Genomic DNA, 26,797 nt, shown 5'->3' on the forward strand with positions numbered 1-26,797 from the left:
GGAATTTGGCGTTTCAGAAATGGACTCTGCAGCAATGTAACAGCTGGGTCACAGCCCCTGCAATGGTGACACCCGCACTGCACACCAGGGGCTGGCACCTGCCCGGAGAAACACCCAGTTACCACAGCACCACAGAAACACTGGGAATTTCATCACCGCTTTCAGCTAGAGCTGAATGAGGTCATTTAAGATGAAAACATGAGAGCAATTATACATGACCTGTTCGAGTTAAAAAGTGAGGACAAAGATCTGCCTTGGAAGTATTGAGGTGTTTTCTCTGGTTCCTACACTTCACACATTTCTGTACTGCAGCCCATCCCTAAAGTATCTCATGTTAATACAAACGCTTACAGGACTTGAAGAAACACCGAGCCCCATCACTCAGAGCAGAGCACGGACTGGGGGGACCCAGCTGGGACCCAAAATGACCCGGTGAAGGCCTCCAAGGCTGAGGTTTCTGAGGTGAGCTCGCTGAGGCGAGGGCAGTGACCACAGAGCTACGGGGCTCGGCCCCGTAAAAAAAAAAACATCCGTGGCTGCTAAGCCACTACAGAATGCTTTAACCAAAAGCGCTGTGAAGGCTGAGGACACCTGAGCGCAGCTCCCCGCCGGGCAGGGGCTCACTCCGAGCTCCGGCACCTCAAACCCCGGTGCTTCCCCGAGTCCGGGTGACCAGCGGACCAACACCTCCCAAACCCCAAACCCCACAAGAGCGCTGCCGCGGCCGCAGCCCCTCCCTCGGCACGGCACCGAGCCCAGGCGCGGAGCGGAGCGGAGCCTCGGGCGGGGCCCAGCGCGGGGCTCCCCCTGAGGGCTCGGGCGCTCCCACACGCGGCCACCGCCCCGGGAGAGGAGAGCAGGGGACAGCAGGGAGGGGACGGAGCCGCCGGGAGCCCGGGCAGGCACAGCCAGCGCCTGGCACGGCAGCTCCGGGGCGGGGCGGCGGCGGGAGGAGCGGCGGCGGCAGGAGCAGGTGAGCGTGGCCGCAGCCGCGCCGGGGGCGGGGCGGAGCGCGGGGCGGGGAGCGCCGGGCCGTGCCGGGCACACTCTGCTCCCTCCCGCCCGCCGCTCCGCCCGCACTCCTTCGCTCTCTGTTTCCCGGGACAGCGCCCGAAACTCGGCGGCGACCGCGGCTCCCGACGGCTCCCCGGACGCGGTGAGTGCCCGTACCTGCTCCCGGCGCGGCGCTGCCGCCGCCCGGCAGTTCCTGCCCCGCCTGGGGTGAAGGAGGAAGCGAGACGGGCTCCGGCTCCCTCCGGCCCGCCCGGCTTCCGTGGGGCGCCCTGCGGGCAGAGCGAGAGGGAGGGAGATCGAGGGTCCCGGGGCTCAGCCGCCGTCCCCCGTGTGCCCCGGGCAGCGCCTCGGCGCCGGGGTGGGGCGGGAGGCGGCGGGGCTGTGCCCCCGGCCCGGGGCTGCCTCCTCTGGAGCCTCCATGTTGGGCTGCGGGGAGGGGGCTGCGGCCCCGGCCCGCCCGAGCTCCCCTCGGCCGCTTCGGAGCGGGGCAAGCCTGGGGGGCTGCAGCGGGGAGAGCGCTGTGCCCCGTGCGGGGAGGCGGCAGATCCCCGGGGTCGGTCCCCGACAGGAACATGGAGTTGCCTCCCGGCAGAAATGCCAACTTTGATACCACCAACTTTTTTTCCCACCCAGCTGCCCCGACTCTCTGTTTCAGTCTCTGTGCTGCAGTGAGTTTGGGCAGATGAAATGCACAGTCTTTCAAATGGTCAGTTTCCAGCTGAATGGCGACAGACAGTAAGAAATGAAGGAGCAGGAATGCCCGGTGCTTTTGTGTACGTACATGCCAGGCGTGCATCTATTAAAAAACAATTTTCAGTTCGTCGCTAGAGAATTCCCCGTTTGCATTAGCGCATGAAATATTAAAATAATTGGATTACAGTATTCTGTGGTTACATCTGACATCAGTTTACTTGTGGGCCCTGACTGTTGCACCACTTCACTTCTAGATTGTCCAAGTAGCACAGAGCAGATCTGGACCCAGGAGGTTTATGCGCAAGGATGACATTGCCCTGTGTCCCATCCTTTGATATGTCCGAGGAGAGAACTGACTCTGCCGAGCAGACGGGTGTGGGAGAATCAGCTCTAGTACTAGATCTTTACCTAGATTTCGAGACTCGTTTAAAGCCTGACTTGCAATGCTTAGTATCTCTACAAATAATCAGTGTCAAAATCATTGATACCCTTGCAGTGTGTTTGGTTCCTTTTAAATCTTTTTTGCTCCAGACTTGTACAGTCATTAGTCTATTAACAATGTAATAGCAAATTAACTCTTTAGCTTTCCATCTGTCAAATAATGCCATGCAGCACTGTGCTAATCAAATAGGAAGCTATAACCAGCATAGATTTCTGAGCAGGAACATTATGAAGAAGTGCTTCTTAAGTGGTTAAGCAATAATTCATAAGCATTTTTTAAGTGTATATGCAGGATTTCCTGTTTATTTTAGCTCCTGAAAATGGCTGTGTTAAAAATGAGTTGTTTGTCTTTGGACTGATGGGTTTCAGTCACCCCAAGTCACTGCTGTGGAAACCTGCAAATACTGAGGAGAAAAGGAAATATGAGTCTGCAAAACATGGGTTTAGGGTTTTTGGGGTTTTTTTATGTTTCTCAACCTCACCTTAGATTACATAATATAATACAGGTGTATGCTTTAATTTAAGAAATTTTTAAATGCTGGCATTTTCAGTTTCTTTGACCCACACAGTTTTACTATGTTTTGTAAAATGGAATACATCCAAGTTCTAAGGACATACAATTTTCAGAATGAAGTGCATTACTTTTGAAACTTCAACAGCTAAAAAGTTGAAAGGTGCAATAAGATATTTCACTAGTTGTTATTATTTGCCTGTACTGTTAAACACAAAAGAACTTAGGGGCAGTGCAAAAGAATTAAGATTTGGGAATCCTTTGAGATTTTCATCCTGCATCTCATAATTCAGATTTAGGTATGAAGGAATTGCTGCCACTCAGTGGCTGATACAAACATACAGAAAAATATATTCAGTTACACAGATGTAATGTCTGTGTGGGTAATGAGAAAGTTATAAAGTGATTTTGCTCAGGCAATATGTGTGAGATAATTGATCAGGAAGCTGCTCATATTGTTATCACCAGAAAAGAGCTCATTGTTAATTTCTTTGCCATTTTGTGCTTCATTAATTAAAACCCACCTTTTCATTAGACATAATCATACAATAGGGTCCTATTTTTTTATTGAATGGAACAGTGAAATAGCATAATAATTTTAACTTTTTGATCACACAGCATAGATGAAAAGATGCTCTGTACAGAAGGAATTATTTAGAAACTATTTCTAACTAAAAAACTTAAATTTTCTAGGTACATTTCTTAAAAAGAAATCTTTAGAATAATCCCTCAAAGAGAACTTGGCTAATTGATGCTATCTAGATCTAGGAAATAACAATAAATCTTGGAAAGATACCATCTGTAACTAAAGTAACTGATTTCCTGGGAAAAGCATAGAAGCTTTCAGGCTTCAGAGTTTAAAAGCCACAGTCATTACAATTAAAGTCCATTCAGATTAAGTCCCATCCCTGGAAGTGTTCAGGGCCAGGCTGAAGAGGACTTTGAGCAAGCTGCTCTAGTGGAAGGTGTCCCTCCCTGTGCCGGGGGGGTGGAACTGGACAGTCTTTAAGGTCCCTACCAACCTTTACCAGCTGTGATTCTGGTGAGTATTTCAGGGCCTAATGGTTTAAATTAATCATCCATTCTTGTTCCCATTTGAAGGGCTGCACAAATCTGCCCTCTGCCCAGCCACAGCTGGAGCTCAGCTCTGGCTGCTGCTCCCACAAAGAGGGGCCCCTTGCTCACCTCTCAGTCCCCAGCTGTGCCTGGAGGTGGGGCTGTGGCAGGTGTGCATGTGCCAAGGTCACTCAGGGCAGCTGATCCCCAGGGAGCTGCAGTGGCCCAAGCCCCAGCGTGGCCTGTGCACGTTAAATATGTTACAGGGGTTGGCCAGCACTGAGGTGTGTGCCTGGACCGTGTTCACTGACACAGCTATTTCAGTTCCCCAGAGCTAACTCAGGTGTGTCTCTTCCTGATGCAGTCCCAGTGCATTGTGTGCCTGTAGTCCACCATCCCCTTCACTGCATTTGCAAAGTATGTACTTCAACTACTGCAGAAAGAATGGAGGAAAAACAGGAATAGGCTGGGGATTGGACTGTTTGTTGCAGATGAGTCAGAGCTGAATGTGAAAGATGACAAGAAGGGATTTACCATGGAGTCTGGGGGCTGGCTGACTTCATTGGGAGCCAAATTCCTCTGTTAATCATCCACTGATGAGAAAGATTGTGACTTTTTACTCTGGGGTTATCCTTGCATTGAATGCAGCTTCTCCCTTCATTCTTATCAGGTTCTGTCCAACAGCTGCTTAAAAAGCACCAAAACAGTTTGTGTTCCAGTAGTTTTTTAACTACTGCTCTGTGACAGAACTCATCATCTTTCTCTGAGTCTGCCATTATCTGCATAATCCAAGTGCAGAATTTGTTTCTGTAGAGCTCCATGTAGAGCTCAAAGGACAAGGAGCAGGAATAAGGAAATGGGGAAAGCTGCACCCATTCAGAGCCATTTGGGTAGCACATTAAAAGTAATCATTCTGCATCCGCTTGGCTGCACTTTGCAAAGATGCAATTAACAGAAATGAGCCTGGGAGAACTCTTTACAGCCTTGGTAAAATAATGCTGAAGTGCCCTGTGTTGTGTTCTCATTTCAAAGGCAGTTATTTCTACCCGAAAGAGTTTTTACACTTTCTTAAAGAGGCACTGCCTTTTCAAGCCAGAGCTACCCAACAGGTTTTTGCAGTATTTGAGTACTTTTGCAGAAACTTGCTCCGTAGGAAGCAGTGGATTGCCTCTAGCTCTGCAGGACCTCCTAGGTTATCCATACTGCCTTTATGCCTGGAAGCTGCACCAGAGACACCGGGAAAGGTAGAGAAATGAGGGAGCTGGCACACAGGAGTGCTGGGAACTGCACAAATCTGACCTTGGGAGTCATGCAGGATTTATTTCTGGTCTGCTCTAGACTAGACTGTTATTACACGTAACATTGCTACAGAGGAAGGAAATCTGACATGTACATCTGTGTGTTTCAAATAATTTTCTGTTGGGTTTTTTTTTTTTTTCTTCTGATTAAAATTTATGCAAGTGGAATATTATGTCTGCTTTTTGGTGACAGCCAGGTGCCCTAACATCCATGAAATTATGTTTTGAACCTGTTGCTTTTTTCTAACTGACAATAGACCTGACAGTTTCTGACTAAAAGATGGAAGTGATGCAGCATAGATAGCTGCAAATCCAAGAGGCAGGCCATAAAATAAATTCTTTGCAAATACTGCTCAAGCCAAGAAAGTGCATAAAACCACAGAATACTTTTTATGGCATCCTCTTACTGAAATTAATGTGTTTTCTGGTAATTGCTTTGCCATTGAGTACAATGCTCTATCTGGAAAAGTTTATTTAAGGATCCTTAAGCATAGTTGGTATTCATATGATAATAATCACCATCCATAAAGTCTGGGAATGACTATCACAGATAACTTCATGGAACTGATCCATGTTAAGCTTTTAGCCTTGGATGATGCTTGCCTGACTAAAGGAGGAGTGTGTATGCTTGCTATCTCCTCCCATTTAATCAGCCAACCGTCAACCTTTAAAAAAAATAAGCAGCAGTACCTCTCCATGCTTCAGAACAAGGTTATTCTGAATTCTGAGGTGCTACCTGCTTTTGAGAACAAAGCAGACGTTTAATGTGTGCTCATATCCTGCTTTTTCCTGTACTTCTGCTTAGAGCTGTCAGCAGGCTATGGTCTGTCTTGGCTGAGATGTAACCAAGTGGTTCCACTTTTACCCATCGGGAGTGGGAGTGGAGTCAGGAGATCTCCTCGGAGACTGGATAATAGGGCAGGGTATCATTGCTGTGGACACTGTGTCTGTGGCAGAGACCCTCCTGAAACAGGCTCTTCCCAGACCCCTTAGTGAGGGTGCCCCTCTTTTCTGAAGAGGTGCATGTGGGCTGACCACCTTTCCACCCCACAGGGCTCAGAGAAGTTATCTCAATTAGTATCTTGTTTCTCACCTCGTGGATGGCTGAAAATCTCTAAAATGGGGTGTACATTTGCACATGAGTGGCTTTGATTTGTGTTTCGTTAATCCTTTGCAGTCTCATAAATTATTTAGGTATTTATGGACTTAGTTTAATCCTGGCTGCCTGCTATCGATACAGCACATCTTGAAACATATGCATTAAATCTAAACTTCAGCTTATTTTCCCACACCCCTGAGCTATGATGTAATTCATGCTGCTGATCTGGAGCTGGAAGCCCAGACCTGCATTGGTTTAACTTTGTTGTTTATTTTGTGATAAATTTGTAGTGATGAGATGACAGAGAAAACTACATGGCTGTTTAGGACTCAAGTGTTGAGCTACTCTGAGTGTTTGATTTTATCTGTTCCTATCCCCACCAACACCTATTTAATAGTGATCTAATAAAATCCTGGTTTGTATACTTGACTCTATCATATTCTCTGGTTTCTTGAGGAAATGCAGTTTAAGCTTTGCCATGGCTTTTCTGCCAAAGGAACTCTTGAAATCTGAGTGTTTGTCAGGATCACTTGGTTCCTCATCATTTCAAGGATATTTAATTTACTTCAGTGCATTGAATCTATCAATATTCACTATGAGGAACAGTTTAAGGAAGAAGAATTTTTGGTTGTGATACCAGATTTTTCTTTCTGATAGTAAAGCTTTTATTTTTTTCAAGATTTAGATGCTTGAACATGTGGATAGATATTTGAAAAGATGATCAAAACTGTCTTAAGAGCCAAACTTAACGTTAAGCTTGGCTTCTGTGGTCTGCCTTTGTGTGGGAAATTCTGAGTACAAAGGTAGCTAAGCAATTGCTAACACATTGTTTCATGTGATTGTTCGAACTATGCTTTTCTAGGAGACTGTATTTGATTCTTGCTTGAACAAAAGAGGGATCTTGTATTTCTTTCTTAAAAGAAACAGTCCCTCCTCTTCAAAAAGCCTTGTGTGCAGAAGTTTGGTAGGAAGATATGGTCCGGACAGTAACAAGCAGTGTTCATCATATGCTTTCAGCTTGTATTCTCATGGAAAAGTAAGATAAATAGACATAGTGCAATAACATTGAAAGACTGTCATGTTTGAAATATGACACTGACTGCCCTGTACGTTTTATCTCAAGATGTTTATGATATGTTTTGGAATGCCTCTTGGTAACTGCATTTTGCTGGCTTGACTTTGTAACCAAAATGGGTACTTTGTACCTCACTGATTTCATTAAGGGCTGTTGAGAAACTATTTCACTTGCTAAGGAACACAGTTGTGTGTCTGGGTATTTTACTGAAAAACTCTTGTGAAAGTAAGATTTATTCTAGCCTATTTAAAGAAAAAAACAGTATTTAATGTATATTTCTGTAAGAATGAGCACAGATGGCTGCCTTACAGCAAGCAGGTGCAGACAGATTCTATAATTTTGATAAGGAACGCTTTATCTAGATCTGAAACCCTTAGTCAAACAAGTATCTCTGCAGGTGAAGGAGTAGATTTGACTATAGATGCTTTCAGTATTGATAGATTTGGGGTTTTTTAAAGAATTTTTTAATGGTCTGGTTCCTACACTTGCTGATCAATGATGATGACATTTCTTCCCATGCAGTGTGCTGGTCTGTAATGCTGTGCTCACGCTGAGCTGTGAATTGCTCAACAAGGATTCAGCTGTTTCCTTAAGTGTCTGATGACTGTGGCCTTTGCTGAACTCAGATAGTCTCACTAATGACTTGGGGGTGCTGATTGCCAAATATCCAGAGCAGATTAGTGTGTCAGGGAATTGTGAGCCCTCTCGGGTTACATTTGCTTACATTCCTCAGTAGCTGACAGGAGCCCACAGTTGCGATTTCTGTTTGACAAGTTTACCTAAGAAACAGCATCCCAGGGGCAAGAGCTTCTTGCTGTGGACCTACACTTTCCCAGGTAACTTAAGAGCTAAAATTCAACCAGTTTTGCTATGGTCTGAATGCAGTGAGCCATTGGCACTGGAACATGTCTTCTCCTGTTCTTTCAGCACAAAAGGAGATGCCAACATCCTCATCTACCTCATTCCTTCAAACCTAGCATAAGTAAGGGAAGGACAGGTTTAACCAGGGGTCAACAGACAGCATCTGCCTAGAAAAAAATCATGTTGGGGAACTAGAGAGCAGGAGACACAGCTTGAAGCAATATTACAGCTTTGGCAGATATCATGGCCCCAGCTCTGCCCAGTGAAAGAAGCATCTCGTGTTGTGCAAGTCCAGTGATGTCACTGGACTGGGGACTCCTCACCTTTACATTAACAAAAGAGAATTGTCATAAGAGTTAAAGGTAAGTTAAAACTTTGCCTGTCATGAGGGAATATTGCCAGGTATTTTTTCCTGGTGGATTTTTTTTTTTTTTACATAAAAGCCTTTTGAAGAAACATGTTATTTGGACCAAGAATTTGTAGATCTCTCTGTTAATCCTTGCCATGCTTGTATGAGCTTCTTAGGGCTTCTTTTCCTTTCTCCGGTTTTCTTGGACCCTTACAGTGAGGGAATCTGCAATCAATTTGTACCTCTCAGCTCATCTGTAATTGCAGAGGATCTGTTCTGTTGCACATACACCTTAAATCTTAACTATTGGAGGTCCTCTGGAATCTGATTCTCCCCATGTATTTGGTCTCGTTTCACCAGAGGTTGGTTTTTCTCTCCAGGAAGTCAGGGTGTGTCTGTCTCGTTCCCTCAGTAGTCCCAGCTGTGATTTTTACCTTCCCTGGCTGAGCCATGGCAGCCTGGGCACAGGTTCCCAGGGCTGCCTCTCTGCAGAGCAGTCAGTTCCAGGCAAGGGTGGGGTTTGTGGCACATGTGCAGCTGTTAAAGTGCTGTCACTGCACCTGCAGTGCAGGCTTGGTGTGCAAGCACCTCACATGGCTGACCTAGGGACGTGCTGTAGGTGTATGTGTGGGTTCCTTTTATCCAAAATTAAAACAAGTTTTGTCCAAAGTAAGTGAGAATGCTCTGTTGCAGCTTATATGGGTTTTTACTCAGCCTTTCCAAGTGGCTCCATTTCCCAAGAGATGAAGTTGTTGGATCTGCACCACAGACACCCCACGTCTCCATTGAATGGAACGTGGGGGTTGCTGGCAAGGGAGAGCAAGAATGCTGAAACTGCCATTTGGGCAAGGAAGTTGATTGATTTCTGCTGTAAAGCAAGAGCAGGTGGGAAAGAGAAGTACCATGAGTGTGTAGACATGGACCTGGAGCGTGGCAGGGGCAGCCCAGAGTGATGAGAAATGCCAGGCTTTGCAATGCTGCTCATCCATGTCACACCCTGTGCTGCCAGCCCCACTCCTGCTCCAGCCTCAGGAACTCCTCCCCAAAACTCCTGTAATACAACCCAAATGCTCTCACCAGGCCAGGGTGGAGAGAGGAAGTGCAGCTCTAGTTCATTGCTGTATCCTGGTTTTTGTTTCAGTTTAATTTACAAGCTTGCTGATTTCTTGCAGTGTCACTAAGAGTTTTCAAGGCAACCCCAGGGTTTTAATGTAATCTGTACCAGTGTCTGTCATATTGATTTTCTGACCTATTTTGGGTCTTGCAATTTGGAATTAATGTTGCTTTCCTTTTCCAGTGGGTGGCAGTTGAAGCAAAGAGAAATGTTTATTTGCTTGAAAGTTTATATAGGTATGGATTTAAGTAGAAGAAGCCAAAATAAGCCAGTTATTCCTTGTCTCTCCTTATGTTGAATTCTCTTCTTTTTGTCTTGCATCTTGCAGCTGGAGAAAAGAACAAAAACCTATTGTGAGCAAAATCTGCTTTTAGTTTTGATCTCCTACTTTTTGTGTGTTGTTCTGTACTCATTTCCTTATACTCTTACCAGTTAATAACTGTGAACCCAATCTTTCCATCTCTAGAACTCTGTATTGCATAAGCCTCCTTTCAAAACTTTGAAGCAGGGAGCTGCTGACTTCTTGCAGCAGTGTTCACCTTCCCAGAACTGTATTTTGATTTTGAATGTGACATGTAATAGCAGTTCTTTCTCCTGTTAAAAAGCTCATCGTGTCAAGAAGTCTTTAATGCTGATTATTTGAAATTTAATGTGTATTTTACCTCTAATATCTGTGTCCTTGCAGGGCCAAATTTTAACTGGAAATTACTTTCATGCACGTTTTTCGTATGGAGTTAGTGCATATCTTACAGCTGAGTTCAAGCATATGTTATTAAAATAAGCAGTGCTTGGAATCCAATGTGCTAGCTAAAATGCACATTAGTGCATTTAGTAAACAGTTCTGAGTAAACATTAGTATGTATTTATGGGAATATAAATATATATTTAATGTATAAAATACTGCAGTTCCAAGTACAGTAGAGGTTAAGTTAAATCTATTCATCTAAAATTTTAAGAAGTATCTATATCAGTGCTGAAACCACATGTGAGGTTGGTAGTTATTGTTGGATCAAGGAGCAGAATTTAATGTACTTTAAGAAGAAACAAATTGCACCTTTTTTTTTTTCCTCCAAAATACTCAAATAGTGAAAGGACTTTTCCAGGATTTCCCAGTGCTTTATTTTGTGGATAAATACTTATTGTAGGATAAAAAGTAGGGGAAGTCTTTTTATCTTAGTGATTTTTTTTCCCCTAGAGATGAACTAGCCATTCATCTTCTATAATGTGTGATTACAGCTAAATTAGCAATTATCTCCTTTTCCCTGGAGAAAATGAGCTCTTACATAGGTATTTAATGACTGGGTCAGTTTATCATAGCTAAGCCTTGTCTAAGCATATGTGCCAGTCCACTTGGAGTCTGCTCTTAAATTGATTCAGTTAAATACAAAAGCTTGTGCAAACACAGTAATTCTAAATGTTTATAAACTGATTTGCCACTTGTGGGGATACAAGTTCTGCTGCTTCTGTGGTTGATGGATGAATCTTGAAACTTGAAACTGATTTAGGACTCTAAATGGAAAAATATCCAGGAAGAAACCTTTCTTCCCCTTCTGGGCAAGTGAAATGACAAAGGATTAATTACTAGAGCAGCAACAAGTTGAGCTTTGTCTGGTTGATAACAAAACTGATTTTACTTAGCAGCAGTACTCCATGGCTATGTTACCCTAAAATGGAAAACCTTTCAAAGTAAAAAGTACTCTAAAAGTCATAACATGGCATGATCTCAGTTTTGTCAAAGGGACCCACTCAAACAGAAGATGACTCCTCTGAAAGTCATTAATTTTTTTTGTTGTTGTTTTGTTTTGGGTTTTTTTGTTACAAGACTCTATAATAACATCTGCAATGACTTTAATGCAAGTCAGTAGGAAAAAAAGCCCCACATTTATTTTCAATTCCTTTATCTGTCGATTCCTGGAATATCATTTGCTGGAAAATGATGCTCTGTAGATGGTGAGGAAAAGGCTCTAAATTATTTGAAAACATTTTGACACGCACATTGTGTGTGATGGCATGCTTGAATTCTGGAAGCTTTTATACTTTCTTTAAGACTTCATCCAGCTGGCAGATCATGTTTGGAGGGCTGTGGAAGGGTTTTAGCATTATTCCTACTCTGGATTGCAAAAAACATCTACTTGTATTATGGTTTGGGTATTTTTTGTCCCTTTGCTTTTCATTTTTTAAAATAAATCTGGTTTTCTTGCTGCTATTTCATTCTGCTTTCCAGTGAATAAAGCTGATCCTAATACTAAAAAAGTTTTGAGAGAGTCTCAAACAGAGGGATGTTTTCTTTGTTTGCTTTAAACAAACCATGCGGGCTACACGGCTCTGTTTTGAATTAACAGCTCTCCAAGCTGGGCTGACCACTTAATGCTTCTCAGCCGCTGAGCATTCAAATACTTCAAAGGAAAGACAGTCATATCTAAAGTTTCATCCTCTTAAAAGCACAAAAAAGGATGCCAGACTCATGTAATTGAAAACGTTTGCTGTAGGCAAGGTGTCCCAGGCAGGCCAAGGTGGGAGAACCTATCCCTGTTCTGCTGTGTTTAGTTTTGCTTTGGTTAGTAGCGACCCTGCTGCCTAATAAGAGTTAAAGGTAAGTTAAAACTTTGCCTGTTTGTGTCTCTCTGATTTTGGTTTTATTCTTGTGGTCCTTTAGCTCTTATTTGGAGTTCTAGTGGGTGAAATCGCAGTAAATGGAGTGCAGAATGCATAATGCTCTTCTGATCAGGGTCTTATTTTCTGAAGTCCACTTAATACCACTTTTTAATTGCTTAACCATTCAATCTCCCAAAGTAATTTGTTAGGAAAGTTACAAAAAAACCCCACTTTGCAGTCCATCAGTGTCTGCTGTGTAGGCCTTTTAAAGCCTGTGTGTAAATACCCCAGTGTAGTTCCATCTGCTCTCTGTGCTCAAGGTGAGAGGCAATGGAGGGAAGCAGGGGCAGGTGGCAGAAATGTTTGCAGCTGGATGTGGGACTCTGGAGAGGTAAGACAGTGACAGTGCTGTTGTACTGGGTAGCAGAATTGTTCTGCTTCTGCTGGACTACTGGCAAGTTGAGTAGTTTGGGTAATTGTTTGCTTGCTGCCTGCCCAGATGATGGGTAGTGAAACTTGTGTTTGTTCAGAGTTTTGGTGCTGGGGGTTTGAGTATTTGGTTGTGGTGGTTTGGTTGTTTTTTCAGGGTTTTTTTGCCTGTTTTTCCTATTGCCTGTTTTTCCTATTTGCCTGTTTTTCCTATTCCAGCCCAAGAGTGGGTGCCTGGTTGGGACACCCCAGCAAGTCCTGTCAGTGTCCCGTGGTTTGCTGCCTGCCCCGTCTCTGACAGGCTGAGCACTGAGCTGTCCAGCTGGGACACAGCCCACAGCTCCCATCCAGCAGTGTAGGGCTGAGCTCAGCGGCGTGTGCTGCAAAGCAACACCCACTGCTGTCCTTGCACAGCCCAAGCCCTTCCCTGGTGCAAACTGGAGAAATCTCCATCTAACTGACCCTGCACAATATTGTATCAAAGCTGGAACTAAGATGAGGTAGATGTTTTGCCAGCATCCTAGGGAAAAGCAAGTACTCTTGAGACTTGTGAATTTTCCGGTGCATTCTTTGTGACTTTATAATCATAAAGTTTCTGAGAGATTTCTCTCCCTCAAAGTTAGGTTTTAAGTGTATAATTCACATATTTTGTGCCTGTGCAGGTGTGTTAATAAGATGGGGGTAAAATAAGTGGAGTAACTGAGAGGGTTTTTGTCCTCTGGGAAAAGAAGCTGGAAAAGCTTTTTTGGTCCATTTCATCTTTCCAAAGATTCTAGCTGGACTCTTTCAGTATCACTTGGAGCTGTGTTCTGATACTGACTGCTTCTCTCTGGAAGCACTTGCACAAAACCAGGGTAGCAGTGTCATACTGTCCTCACACTTACCTGAGATTGTGGTTGGCTGAGCTTGAGAATCTTCACACTCAACTGTACAGAATTTCTCATTTTGAATCTTCTGAATGCTTGATCTGATAAATTGCTGGAAGGGCGTGTTCTGGGTATCAGTGAGCAGAATCTTTTCCTGTTGGAGACAAAGTGTGGTGAAATGGAAGACAGAAGCTATGGGAAGCCCCTGTTGTGTTTGATGCAGCCACAAGCTGGAGTCTCAGGTTGTAGATCAAAGAATGGGAGATGTCCTTTAAGCCTCTTGGGCTTTATGCAATGCAATGACTTCAACTCTTGCAGCGTTTTTTTATTAAACTTTTCTCAATATTCCCATGCTATAGAGAATTAGCACCCATGTAGTTTGTGTTCAGCTTGGCTTGGGTAGCTGGAGGTGGAGAGGATTGACTGAAGGACTTTGGCACCATTTTTCCATTAGTTGCATCTCCCCAAAAACTCAAACAGTACAATTGCTCTTTTCTTTTCAAATGGGTAGTGCTGTGTGACATCAGGTGCATATGGCATTCATCAATAATGAAAATGTTCAGCTGAGCAGTAATAACATCTACAAATAAGTAATAATGCAAACAAGTAATGAGTAATCCCTAGCAAGCAAATATTAAGAGGGAGTAGGCTGCTTCCTTCTGTTCCTTTAATGTGGATCCTGGAATCCAGAGGTTGATTGTCTCTGACTGTGCATTTCATAAACACATTTCTAAGCTCGTTCCCACATCATTTATATGTTGAAGTTGTCCAAGTTCTGAATTGGCCTTTTGGAGAACAAGGTTAGTGTTCTTTGATTTCAGGTGTTGCTAAATACTAAGAAAGAAATAAAAGTGTGAGCTTTTACTTTGAAACAGTTTTCAGATGTTTGGTTGTGTGTTCTTACAGTGCAAATCAAAACTGCATTCTTTGTAGGTCAGCAGAAAGGGCTGAAGTGGTAGCAAAGAGGTGGCCATGGGCTGCTTTAGGGAACTCCACTGGTGGGAGATACCCAGGGGCCTGAGAGGGGACTGCAGATGAATTTGGTCCTGTTAGTCCTATCCAGTGCTAACAGTGCTGCAGGAACCAAGCAGGGAAAGCAAAATGCTCATTTATTTACTTCACAGCCCAACCAAGAGCCAGAAACCTCTGTACTTCACCCTGCCCAGAGCCTTGGCCTGCTGCAAAGACATCCAAGTTTATCTGTTGCTGTTAGACTTTGCTTTGCCTACACATCCTCAAATACTGCACAGCCCATCATATCAGGAAGGAATTAGATAGTGACTGGAGTTACTTGGGCTCACCAGACTTTGAACAATGTCTGAGTAAAACCAGATTGAAAGCAGTAGAACCAGTTTTCCTTTTGCTGAAGCTGTGTTTACAAAGATTTCAGTATGGCCATAATTTACCTGACTTGGTAGCTCTATCATTGACAGAGAAATAAATGAATTCTTACATTCATACTTCACCCTTGCAAGATTGTGCTTCAAGAATGAAATTTCCCTGATTTTAACCAGAAAACACATTTAATTAAAATGTTAATGAAGCTGATATTTTTTTTCTTTCTGCTGCAATTGTTTTAACCAATGCCATTGCACCCATTAAGGGATGTGGACTATGTGTGTCTTCCCCAAAACAAACACTGAAAAAAGGCCCCCATCTTTTGTTGATAAAGTGTGAAAATAGTAAAATGCAGTCTTAATATTGCCTTAAGAAAGAGAGAAATCAATTTCAGACCTCAAATGCTGTACTTCAAAACACATTTTGGCATTCTGGTGACATCCATCCTAGTAGAGGATACTTCACAGAACTGAAACTCATCTTTCACTTTTCACTTTGTGTGCCTTTCTTTCTTTTCTACTTTCTTTTCCCTGCCTTTTCTGTGCTTTGCTAAAAAGGCAGATGCAGTCCAATACTTTTTTTTCCTAAAAGGTGTGTTGTACAAAGAAGTTCTGCAGTGAAACCTTTTAAATCATGAAACTCCAAAAAGTTTTGATTTCTCTGTTTCTCAGCTTGCTCTCTGCCTTGACCTTTGCTTCCTGTATTTTAGGATACATAAGTAGCAAACAGTCAAAAACTGATTTTAAGAAACTTTACTGGGTTACTTTGATTCTCCCTCTTAGTTTAATCCTTTCAGAGACTAATTGCAGTTCCTCTGGTTCTCCTAGGAAACGTTGAAGCAAATCCTTTTTTAAAACAAATAACCAATTCCAACAGTAATTCTGGCAGGAAGCGGTGGATGGCAGTTTAATGAATTTCTGAGATCAGTCATTAAGTCATCTTTCTCTGTCCTTAATTTGTTATATGGAAAGTGCTGGTTTTACATGTGTCCTGGTTTTGGAGAAAAAAAATCAAATTGATGGTCTCTGAAAATCTATACAGTGTTAGTGTCTAGTTTATTTAGAAATGGATGGTAAAACTACAGAGAAAAACATGTGATGTGGTAAAATGTATTTGCTCAAAATTAAGTGTCTCGGTCATCTTATAAAGATAAGGAAGTATTTGGAATTTTTTCCCCTTTTTTCTTCTGAACAAAATCCAGTGTGCTGCTGTCAAGTCCTCAGCAGTCTGCAATCAGATGTTCCCAGCATCTGTCACAGTAATTAATTTGTGTGACTCTCTGCAAAGCAGCAACTTAAAAGATTTTTTTCCTTTTAATTGCTGAAGTTTGGTACTAACCTTCCCAATGATTTGTTCAGTAGCAGGCAATGCAGGGGAGTAGCACAGTGAGCTGGCATTCAGAAGTTGTTCATAGCTGCATGTTTTTCCCTTTCAAAATACTTTGTAAAGTCAACAGAGGGGTGAAAACTCTGTAAAATTCAGAGCAACTGTACTGTGATCAAACAATTCTGCAAGGGTGTACTCTGAGTTTCTCAAAGTTCATGCTTGTTTTATTTGGTGAAATACTTTGAAAGAGCTGATATGACATTAGTGTGAAGTGTAAAGTTATATAAATAAAGTCATGTATTCCTATTAAACCCCACCTCTGGCAATGTATTAGGGCATAGAAATTTTGGTTCTTTTACAGTAGCTGGTTTGTCCTTCCTAGTTAGATTTTTCCCATGTTTGAAAGGGTCTTTATTACACTCTTTGGCTCCTCTTGCCATTGATACACAGGTCTGAGGTTTTTGTGTTCAGGGAGAATTTGGCTGCACTCACCGTGCTGCTTCTAGTAAAGCTCATAGAGCAGAGAGTTGTCTTGGAAAATGTAACAGATTGGGTTTTATTCAGCCGGTATATTTTGGACCTTTACCATGTTCTCATTTATCTCTTACTCACAGAAACACTCTAAAATGGCAACCATGTAATCTATTTTAGATTGCAAAGTCTTTGTTATGGCTCCAGAGTTTGATGCCAGATGCTTTGACTGTGGGCTTTGATCCTGATTTTCTGGTTTGTGTTTTTGTTTGGTTTGGGTTTTTTTTCCCCTGGTGCCTGTGGAAACATTCAAAGTCCTGATTATTTTCAGGGACTAATATAACTTTTTATGGAATCATATTGAAAAAGGGCTTTGTTACATTAGTGAAGCATTCACGTGCTTTACTTCATTTGCAGAGTTGTGTTTTTTTGCTAAATCCTAACTATTCTCTATGAGGGCACAGCTTTAATAATTTTACTTTCTGCTTCCAAGCTGGCTCTTTGTGAACAAGGAAAAGATTCCTGGTGATGCTTCATCTGGAGCATAAGGGTTCCTCTGTTGGCTGTTCCTTGACTTGGTTTTTGTCATTCATATTTGAGTTACTGTCTAAATTTAGGATATTTAGTTGTGATAAACTATAGCAGCTGCAAGAAGCTCTGTCTCCTTGTAGAGAGCCACATATAGTATTTCAAATAATTGTTCTTGATTCAGTGTTAGTGCTCAAGAGAGCGAGGATGAAGCAGTTCTATTTGGCTGCTGCTCCATTTACAATGTGGAAAGCTTCTCTCTTGTGGCTCTGCCCAGTTTATCTGGAAAAGCAGAAGTTTTCAGGCTACAAGACTCATTTAGGTGGATTCTTTGTTTTAGTGGTCAACTGTAATTTCCTGACAGGTGCAAACACTTTGGTCCTGGAGGACTTGGTCACTGTGGCTGAGATTTACCATAGCCTGGGTCTTAAAAGTTGTAGGTCACCTAGAAGAAAACTCATCTGTCTAGGAAGATACTACCAAAGAAAATTCAGGAAAAGGGGTTAATGGTGAGTCTGCAACGTGTTTCTTTTGTTCTTTAGTGTTTGAGTTGACAGAGTTTAACTCACTAGAGTGAAATTCTTGTGGTTAACCTGTACTAGAAACAGGTAGGAAGCACAGACTGGTGTGCTGAGCTTCCTAAGAAAGACAAACTTGGTGACTTTTTGAGTGCATTACTCATCAATTACCTTGTGTATTCAAGGAAAAATTCCAGATACTCCCCCAGTGATGTGACTGTTTCTGTCTTGCCTAAGCGTGGTTACAGTCCCTATCCAAGAGCTTTAGAAGGCAGAGTGAAATCTTTGCCAAGTATGAAAGACAGGTATGACAGGCAAGTACTCTTGGCAGGCAATTTCATTTATTATGCAGCTATTTGAAGGGGCAAGCTGCCAGCTTTCCACGTTAAAGGGAAGAAAATTGCCTAACAAGGTCACTGGGAATAAGGAATACTGTGGGATAGAAATTTTGTCCTGTCCCTTGGTAGAACAGATCATTTTATTTCATTGCACGCTGGAAGTACCCATGGGGCCTAAATCATGCCAGTTCCAGACATTGTATGTGTACCATGTCTTCTACTGCCAGCCAGAAAAATGTGTTTATGAAATGTTGGAAAGCTCCCAAGTGAGGATTAATATGCAAACTAGAACTGAGGCTGGCTGTAGTAGTGTAATACCTTCCTTAAATGTGTAAAGAGAGGAGGAAGTTGGGGTTTTTTTGTTTCTCTTTAATTTAGTAGGAATGGTGTCTTTTTTGGGGAGGAGTTTTTCTGTTTATTAGCTTAAACTGCTCTGAAGACAGTGTCATTAATTTTCTTGTTCACTGTGTTTGTGATTAGAGTAAGTCACATTTTTTGGGGGGTAATTTCACTGTGTCATTGAGATGGAATTATTTGCATTTTAAAAGAGGGGAATTGTTATAGGAAAAGTAAAATTTTCTCATCTATTTAAGATACTAATCTCATATTTTAGAGATAGAGACAGCTATACCTGTGTCTTCAGAGTACATTCCAGGTGATTTATAGCCATATTCTAATGAAGAGCTGAAGGGTTTGTTTGGATGAAACTTAAAAACTCCTCTGTCCCTTTGAGGCAGAAAACCTGCAATGTCTGTGAAACTTCAGTGTCATGATTAAAATTAGACACACTAAGTAACCAAAACCACATCTACTAATCAGAGAGGTGAAGCAGCTTCAGAGGAGTTTGCTGGCAGTCATGACTGTAGTGCATGTCAGAGGCTGTTACTGCTGTTCGAGTGAGTCATTTGGGTAACAGAGGTCATCATTTCATTTGTAGTTGTGTACATAAATACACAGAGCACGGGAACCACCTGTTAACTACTTCTGCATTTTAATATATTTTTACTGTCTATCATTCAAAAATATATTTCCAAAGGGAGAGGAGCAATCTGAAAGAGGTATGTGCTTATACAGGTTAAGCTGCATGCATTCAGAGAGAGCTTTATCTTTCTGATGCCACATTGAAATATTTATATGATCCTCAAATAATGCATGTGAAATAGACACAGTGAACTGTTGGTCAACTTCCAGAAAAGTTGCTCAGTGTTTTCTCAAAAGGCACCATCCTTCAGCTTCCTGGTAAAAGAGGAACCATTGTTTGGAATTAATACAGTGATCCATCTAAAGATTATCCATAGCTCAGCACCTGGTGGAAGATTTAAAAAAAAAAAGTGAATAGTTGCTTTTCTGCTGTTGGTGCTTTTTACCTTCTGAAACAAAAAGTGCCCACCTGCCCTCACAATTAGATGAAGAGAAAAACAAAAACTCAAAAGGCCTTGACCAAAGTCTTAAAATGTTTTGGGGACTCTCCCTGCCTCTGCAGCCCAGGACCAGCCCTCTCCTTCATCTCCCCCTATGCAGCAGGGATGGCCCATCACTGCAGTCCCCAAGCTTAGGGGGGATACTGGTTGGTTTTGCTGAGCCTGCTGAGGAGCTGGAGTCCATCAAGGCTGGTTTATCAATCATTTCTGTTCCTGGCAGATGTCTCCTCCTAAGGCAGGTACTGATTTAGGAGCTCAGCTGAACTTGTGGTCCCTGGAATGCATCCCGACAAGGACACTGCCACTCAAAGGAGTGTGGTCCAAACACTCACACTTGAGTGAGTTTATTCCCTTATCTATTTATTCCCTTAAAATGTGGAGTGCTTCATTCCCAAGTTGCAGCACAACTCGTATTTTCCCCCAAGTACATAATTCCTATTTTCAAGACCTAGGAATTTCCAGTATCATAACAGTGCACTCCTGGTATTAATACTTTTTTGTTTTTTACTGTGTTTTGTAGTAAACTCTGTATTCCAATGTACTCTCCCATAGTTTGTATGAACAGGAATATTTGTCTGTAAACGGTGCCAAAAAGAGGGGTTAAAATTCTCCAGAAGTTATAGGAGCTAACTGAGGAATTATGAGAGGAAAGAATTCTTCTAAATATACTTAATTAGGGTTTGTCACTTCAAAAATCATAAGCAGACTCCAATCTCTGATAATTCAGAAGTATGTATCTATAATCTGTTCATTTGCTTGAGAAGGAAAAATCATTTATGTTGTATCCTAAAATCCATGAAGGTCTGTCCCCTGGATGATTAAGACACAGGTGAAAGCTAGCAGCAAAAGTAAAAAATTTTCAAGTTCCTCTCCATCTTTCCCTCCCACCTGTTGCCTATTTTTAATCCTATGCTAGATACAGTTGACAGACAGTGATCTAAACTCTCTTAATAATTTGGCTTTCAAACATGTTTGAGTTGCTTGTTCCAGATCTAGATCTCTCCTTTTTGCTTTGCGGGTTGGCTCTTACTGACTTCCCTCTGCACACTGTGTGGTCCAGAACATTTATTTCACCTGCTGAATACCTATGGGAAAACAATCCTGAGTTCTTCAGGAGTTCTGGTTCTCTCTATTTGCTCATCTTAAGTTGTAGTTTGCGTTGCTTGTACTGTTGGCTCTCAACATCATGTGTGAGTCTCTCTCCTGTTAGATGCTTAAGCATTATTTATGGAGTGTTTGTAAACTTACAGGCAGAGTGTCTGGGAATGTTTGGTGTGTTCCCATGGAGTTGAACTGTATTTTGACAGCTGGTAAATGCCACAAAGCCTCCAGAGGCCACTGCTCCCTATCTGCCATTCCTCCACCATTTAGCTGACTTGTGATAGCTGCTCTGCAGACAGAGCTGTGATTGACAATCTCAGTTTCAAAATGTAGGCTCTTCCACGTATCTGTTTTTTGTAGGATTAGTTCAGACCAAGTAGTTTTGCTTTCCTCTGTAAATACATATGTTCGAAATTGAGTTGAAAGTTGGTGTTAACAAACCCTATTTTTAATATTAGAGTTCCTGTTATGAGGCTTCACAGTTAAAGCCCTTTGTCAAGTATATATATATTGTTTTATTAGAGCAAACTAAGGAACAGACAAGTTAAAAGGTTTCTTAGTGTCATAGGGCATTCAAGATCAGATTCAAAGGAAAACAGTACAGTTCAACTTGGGACCTTGTCTACTTTTATGGTTACTAACACCCCTCCCTGTAGTAGAGGAGTCACCAATTGCTTCTCTGCACTCTAATCTCTCCCTGTTGTTTATGTTTGGATGTGAAAATGAGGTTTCAGTCATCGTTTGTAGTGAGTCCAGTGAATGTTGAAACCTGAAAGAATGCTGCTGTTTCCTACTTGAGAGGTGCCTCCTGAAACTGAGGCCAGCTGGGCCTTGGCCTCAGGAGGAAAAACAAAGAACCTGGACTGTAGTGTTCCTCGAGGTAAAGGATTTTTTGATTTTGAGGTGTTGTGAAACTTTTGTCGAAATGATTCCTCACTTGTGTGTAAGGGAATGAATAAAAGAATGAGCATGTTGTAAGGCTGGTCTTGTCATTGGTCTGTCTTTGGGTACCCCCTAGTCAGGTGGGTGAGTAGATAATATGAAACTCTTGCTAATGATGGGTAAAAAAACAGGAAGAGAATCAAGTAGAATAAATTTAGTCTTTCTATTTTAAGTTCTCTTTTTTCACTTCCCTGGGCATTTCCATTCTCCATCATTCCTTATATTCAGCTTAGTTTACTTATCATTATTTATTTTAGGGGAAACCAGGGGGTTTTCAGGGTAACAGTTTTGTAGGAAGAATAGGTTTCACTTAACACTGTGTAGGATATCAACTGAGAACCTGTCATTTAAGGTGCTGCTGGCATCTACACCAAGCCTGGCCTGTAGTCTTCTCATCCCAAACTAAAATGCAGTTGTGTTCCTCTGCCCTTCAGCTCTTCAATGGATTGTCCTTGAGGTTGACTCAAACATCCCACTTTTTCAAAGGCCCTTAAAAGTAATAAATTTCAGAAAAAAAAAAAATCTTATAATTTTAAAAATATATATCTCAAAGGCGCATAGATGGTGTACAAACTTCTTGAGATACTCCTTGGATATTAAGTTTGGTAAATTTGTTTCAGATTGAAAAAAGGATGTTGAAAGGAAGCTTTAGGAAGTGTAGTGCTTTAATGAGTATTTGTAATGGCAGATTACCTGTCTGTGCAGTTCTGAGTTGTGTCCTTACTCAGCACTCTGGCTCCTTGGTTTATGAGTAAGCACGGAAGTTGGGAGTTTCCACAAGAATTACTCATATCAAGGAGGAATCCTAAGAGGCTCGTCCCTGTCTGATCATGGAAGCAAATTAATTAACCTGCATGCATAATGCATCTTTCCAAAATTACAGACAGACTCTTGATTCTCTTTGCTGTAGGGGACAGGAGGAAAAGTTCTGAATATAAATTCAGTCACTTGTTGCCTCAGAAATGTGTTGAATTGCTGTTAGGAGCCTGTACCTGGCCATCCTGACACCTTGCTGAACGTATAATATTGGCTCTTTGTTGAGTGTTTTTGAAGGAAACGGTAAGAGACTTTTGAGACTTTAGATGATCATGTCTATGATGAGGTAGCCAAGCCTGTCAGTAACCATTTGTGCAGCTTCACTTTCTGGTAGGTAGGTGATGATAGGAAAAGGGAACAGAGAAGGAGAGGTCAGCAGTAAATGGGTCACAAACCCAAACCTTGATCTTTTGACTCTCTCATGCCAAGATCCTAAATGTAATACTGTGTTCCACTGAACTCCAGACAACTGCCTGGAGTAGCTTTTTCTCTGTGTAGCTCATGTAACTTCACTAGGAGATGCTGGAAGAGTTCAAATTGTGCCTTTTAAAGTTGTTACTGAAAATTGTTTAGAGATTCTAACCATCCTCTGTTTGGAGAACAGAAATTGATGTTTTCATTGTAGAGCATCCTGAAAGTTTGTTCCGAATTAAGCAAAGCCACAAAATATTTACTGACGACTGGACAGTGTTTTCTCTTCTGTAGGCAGAGTTTTTTGTACTTGCTTGTTCTAAAATTTAACATGGTTGGAAGTTAGTTACAAACAATGGAAACAGCTCTACCCCGCTGCTGTGTAAGTCTCCTAAACTGCTTTTGGATTATGCAATAGTACAGATTGATGCTTAAAGTGCTTCTATTTTGATTTTGTGTTCAAAGATTGAAAGTAAAACTTGATAATTGCTCAGACCTGCTTTTGGAGAGGGTGAAGAATCTATTTCTTGGGCAGTGCCCACACTATGTATCACTGCTCCAGAACTGTACTAAATACCTGTAGTATTTGTTACTTGTTATATCTGAGCCTTTCAGAGGTAGCAACATGAGATTTTATCAGAATAACTGGAGATTTAAACTCTTGTAACTCCTAATGCCCCAATTTCAAAGTATTCTGATGTTTACCTACACTGCACTGAGCCTTGTAGCCAACACTAAGCATTTTTAAAGAGGTCAGTGTACAAATCCAGTTTCCTGTGATATCAATTCCATGCATTAAGGTGGGTTAATAAGAATAAGATCAGCACAATTTTTTTAAAAGGAACTATTTTCAATTTGTCTTAATTCTCTTATGCCAGATGGGTGTTTTCTGCCTTCCACTGTAAATGAATGCTATTGCTAGAAAAAAGTTACTTGCAATAACAGGAAAGAATCTATCTTCATCAGCTTTTATCTCTTTCTTCTTTGAGAAGCTCTTATTTTATTTTCTAGGTACCCTTTTACCCTGTAAGTAATGGTAGGACAGATGCAGGCCTTGCTCTGGAGATTTCGGTGTAGTTTTTGAGGGTAGTGTCTGAAGTCAGGAACACAGAGTTTCTTCTCCATTTTCCTTTTCAACTCTTCTTCTGGAAAAGAAAATGAAAGCAGCTTGAATAGTTTTGTATTAGTTACTTGAGATGTGTAAGTTGTTACTTAAAATATCATATTTTTTTATACTCAGCTATAATCTGTAATCCTAACAAAATAAGGGAAATAGTTCTACCACTGAGCAAATACTGTGTGACATACGCTATTTCCAGTATTTCCAGTAATACTGGAAACTTTCCTCAGTTTCACTTACACAAGAGATGGAAGGTAAATTTTGCCTTTTGGCGAGGGAGCTGCTCTAAGTAGTTTTATACGTTTGGTAGTCAAGATTGTATCAAACTTTACTATAGTCAATTGACATATGTTGGAAATCCAGATGGTTTTATGCAATATTTTCCTCTTAACGTTTTAAAATTTTAAAAAACCCTACTGCTTTGGTAGAACAAAATGTTAATGAGAGGAGATAATTACGAAAATTACTCTCCTTCCTCAGGATATCCGATCTTTGTGCGTGTGATCCATATTTGCACATCTCACCTGATGCAGTTCCTCAGTGCATGTCTTAGATGAAGGTGGGGTGTTGACAGCTGCAAGAGAATCATGAGGTTCTTTTCTCTTTTGATATCTCCTCAGATGAATTTTAAGTGATTTTCTGTCAGAAATAGGTTTCATAACTTCATTTTCAGAGGTGGATTTTGTTTTAGAGCAGTTAAAATGTTTATGCTCTACTTGGAAAACTGCATTGGGGACAAGGAGATACATTGTAGGAACATAAAAATTAGATTTGCCAGACCACCTTTTAATTAAGCATTTTCAAAAAACAAGCAAATACATTTTTCAATATAGCTGTTTTTCAGGTCTGAGTAAATATTTTAATTTTTTAATAGTCCCACAGGAGCAGAGTAGGGTTGTCTCCTAAAGACTTGAAATGTAGCTGTCTGCAGCTCTTTACCACAAAGCTGTCATTCATTGGGCTGAAGTTGATCTAACTTCTGTTTACTCAGTACTGGGGACTCTCAAATTATCCAAGATGTGGGCTGACTTTTTGTAAGAAGTGGGTTATGGGCATCTATTTACCTCTTCTCAATTGTGTGAATTGCTTCTCAGTCCTGGTCGCAAAACTTGTCTGTGGGTTCAGCAGTAATTGCTAATATGGAAAAAACATCATTTACACCAGGATTTATGTACTTAGTGCTGTAGTAGAAGCAAATATCCAGACCTGTGGGGAAAAGCCAGCATCCTGTGGCCTGGGGAGTGCTGAGTGCTGTAAACCACGAGGCAGAAAGGAATCTTTTTGGGCTAATTAGTGCTGGGTTTGCTGTAAACATCAGGAGAGCTCCTGGCCAGCACTAACTACTCACTCATTTGCTGCTTCGTGGAAGTGAAAGGTATTTCAGATAGACAAAATGCCAGGGTAATTACAATTAAGCAAGCTGTGATTAAGCAAGCTGCATAGTAAACAGTGTGAAAGAGCCTCTTGGCATTGGAGAAGGGAAAGAATCAAGGCAGTGTGGATAGCACTAATTCACAGAGGAAAGATTTGGAGGCAGGACTGGGCAGACCATTAAGGGTAGATCTACTCAAACAAATGACACCGTGTGGAAAGAGAGTTTCCCACTCAGCTGCCTGGGGACGAGCAATCTTTCCATGCAGGAACATTTGGAAGTGCTGGGAGCATTCTGGTTCCTGTGGGCCTCACTCTGTGACCTCCCTGTCCCCTTTAAAGCACTGGAAGGGTTGGGAAGAGCATTGTGCCGTGGTGTGTGCTACTGCCTCAGGAGCTGTGGGGCTTTACAGCCCTTTGGTTTTCCTCCTGAGCTTGTCTGTGCCAGTAGCAGCCATGCCCCATCCCTTTTAACTGAAGGATCTCACAGAAAAACCCCCCAGCCTGCTGTCACCTCCAGTATCCCAGCATGGTTGGAAAGCAGACCATTAGGATGTGTCATTTCTATCAAAAAAAAGTTATTGTTATAAAATTGTTATAAAAGTTATAACACTTCTATGGCAGAAGAAACATGTGCAGCAAAAAAAACCTCAGAAATAATTGGAAGGTGCAGGGAAAGTGACCAAGACTTTAACTCATTTATCCATTTAGTGATGGAGAAAGTGAGAGGCCATAATAAGCCAGGAAAGCTTGTCTGTAGGAAAATGATTGAACACTGTTGCTTCTGTGGATTAACTGGGACACGAGAGTACAACTGTAATCAAAGACTTTGTCATCAGTTGCCTTTTGGATAAATTGTAGATACCCTGGCAAGTCAGTTGCACAAATCTTCCTGAAAGTATTTTTTTAGACAAGTAATGAAGTCTGTGTCTTGTTTACCAACATGTTCATCATCAGTGCAATGACCCAATAAAGTAACAAAACAGGTGCTGACTTGCAGTGTTGCGAAGTGAAGTTCTTGGGTATTTGGTTTGTGTTTCTCTTTCTGTGTAGGGCTTTGCATAGGAAAAGCAAAATGCTCCTTTTTAACTGATTCTGCAATTTTTAGTAGGATGAGCACTGGAGGGGGAGCTGGAATAAGCCATGGCAAACAATACACACTTAATAATTTGATTTGTACTGTCCAGAAATGTGAGTACTTCAGCAGTAGGAATAACATTTCTGGAAAGTGCCCAGAGGGTGTTCCTGACAGCACCCAGTCCACACAACTCCTTATGCTCTCCAAACCTAAAATAGCTGAGCATGTCCTGACATGGTTGTCTTTACAAACAAGGTTCTGGCATATCAGAAACTCTTGTTTAGCTTTTTCTTTCTTATTTACTGTCTTGTGTTCCGGACATTTCAATGCTTAAAGGTTTTCTTGCCCCATAAGGGTACAAAAATTATATGTTTTTATTCATTTACTGGAAAGTCATTCAATATGGCTGTTAGCAGACATGAATCCTAAGTGTTTAGATCCATCAGAGTGTGGAGTTTATATGTTTAAACCACAAAATTCAGGAAAAGGTAAAAATATAAATGCTTGCTCTTAACTTCTTATCAGGAGGATTAAGAAAAAGAAAAAAAATTAAATGGTATTAAATTGTATATCTCACCCTGAGTTTACAACTTGTTATGCAAACTCTGTGCTACCTT

General features: G+C 41.6%; 1 protein-coding gene across 2 annotated transcripts in view; it reads left to right on the plus strand.

Moving 5' to 3' along the window:
- Positions 1-1,064: 1,064 nt before the first annotated feature.
- The window catches only part of PRKCD (protein kinase C delta), a 60,569-nt gene continuing 34,836 nt past the window's right edge, over positions 1,065-26,797 (plus strand). For both annotated transcript variants that reach the window (XM_053989644.1, XM_053989645.1), the window contains exon 1: positions 1,065-1,156. The gene's annotated coding sequence lies outside the window, so the exon portion shown is untranslated. The remainder of the gene's footprint in view (positions 1,157-26,797) is intronic.

Source organism: Vidua macroura, chromosome 13 (genome assembly GCF_024509145.1).
Source record: "Vidua macroura isolate BioBank_ID:100142 chromosome 13, ASM2450914v1, whole genome shotgun sequence".
NCBI classification, from domain to species: Eukaryota; Metazoa; Chordata; class Aves; order Passeriformes; family Viduidae; genus Vidua; species Vidua macroura.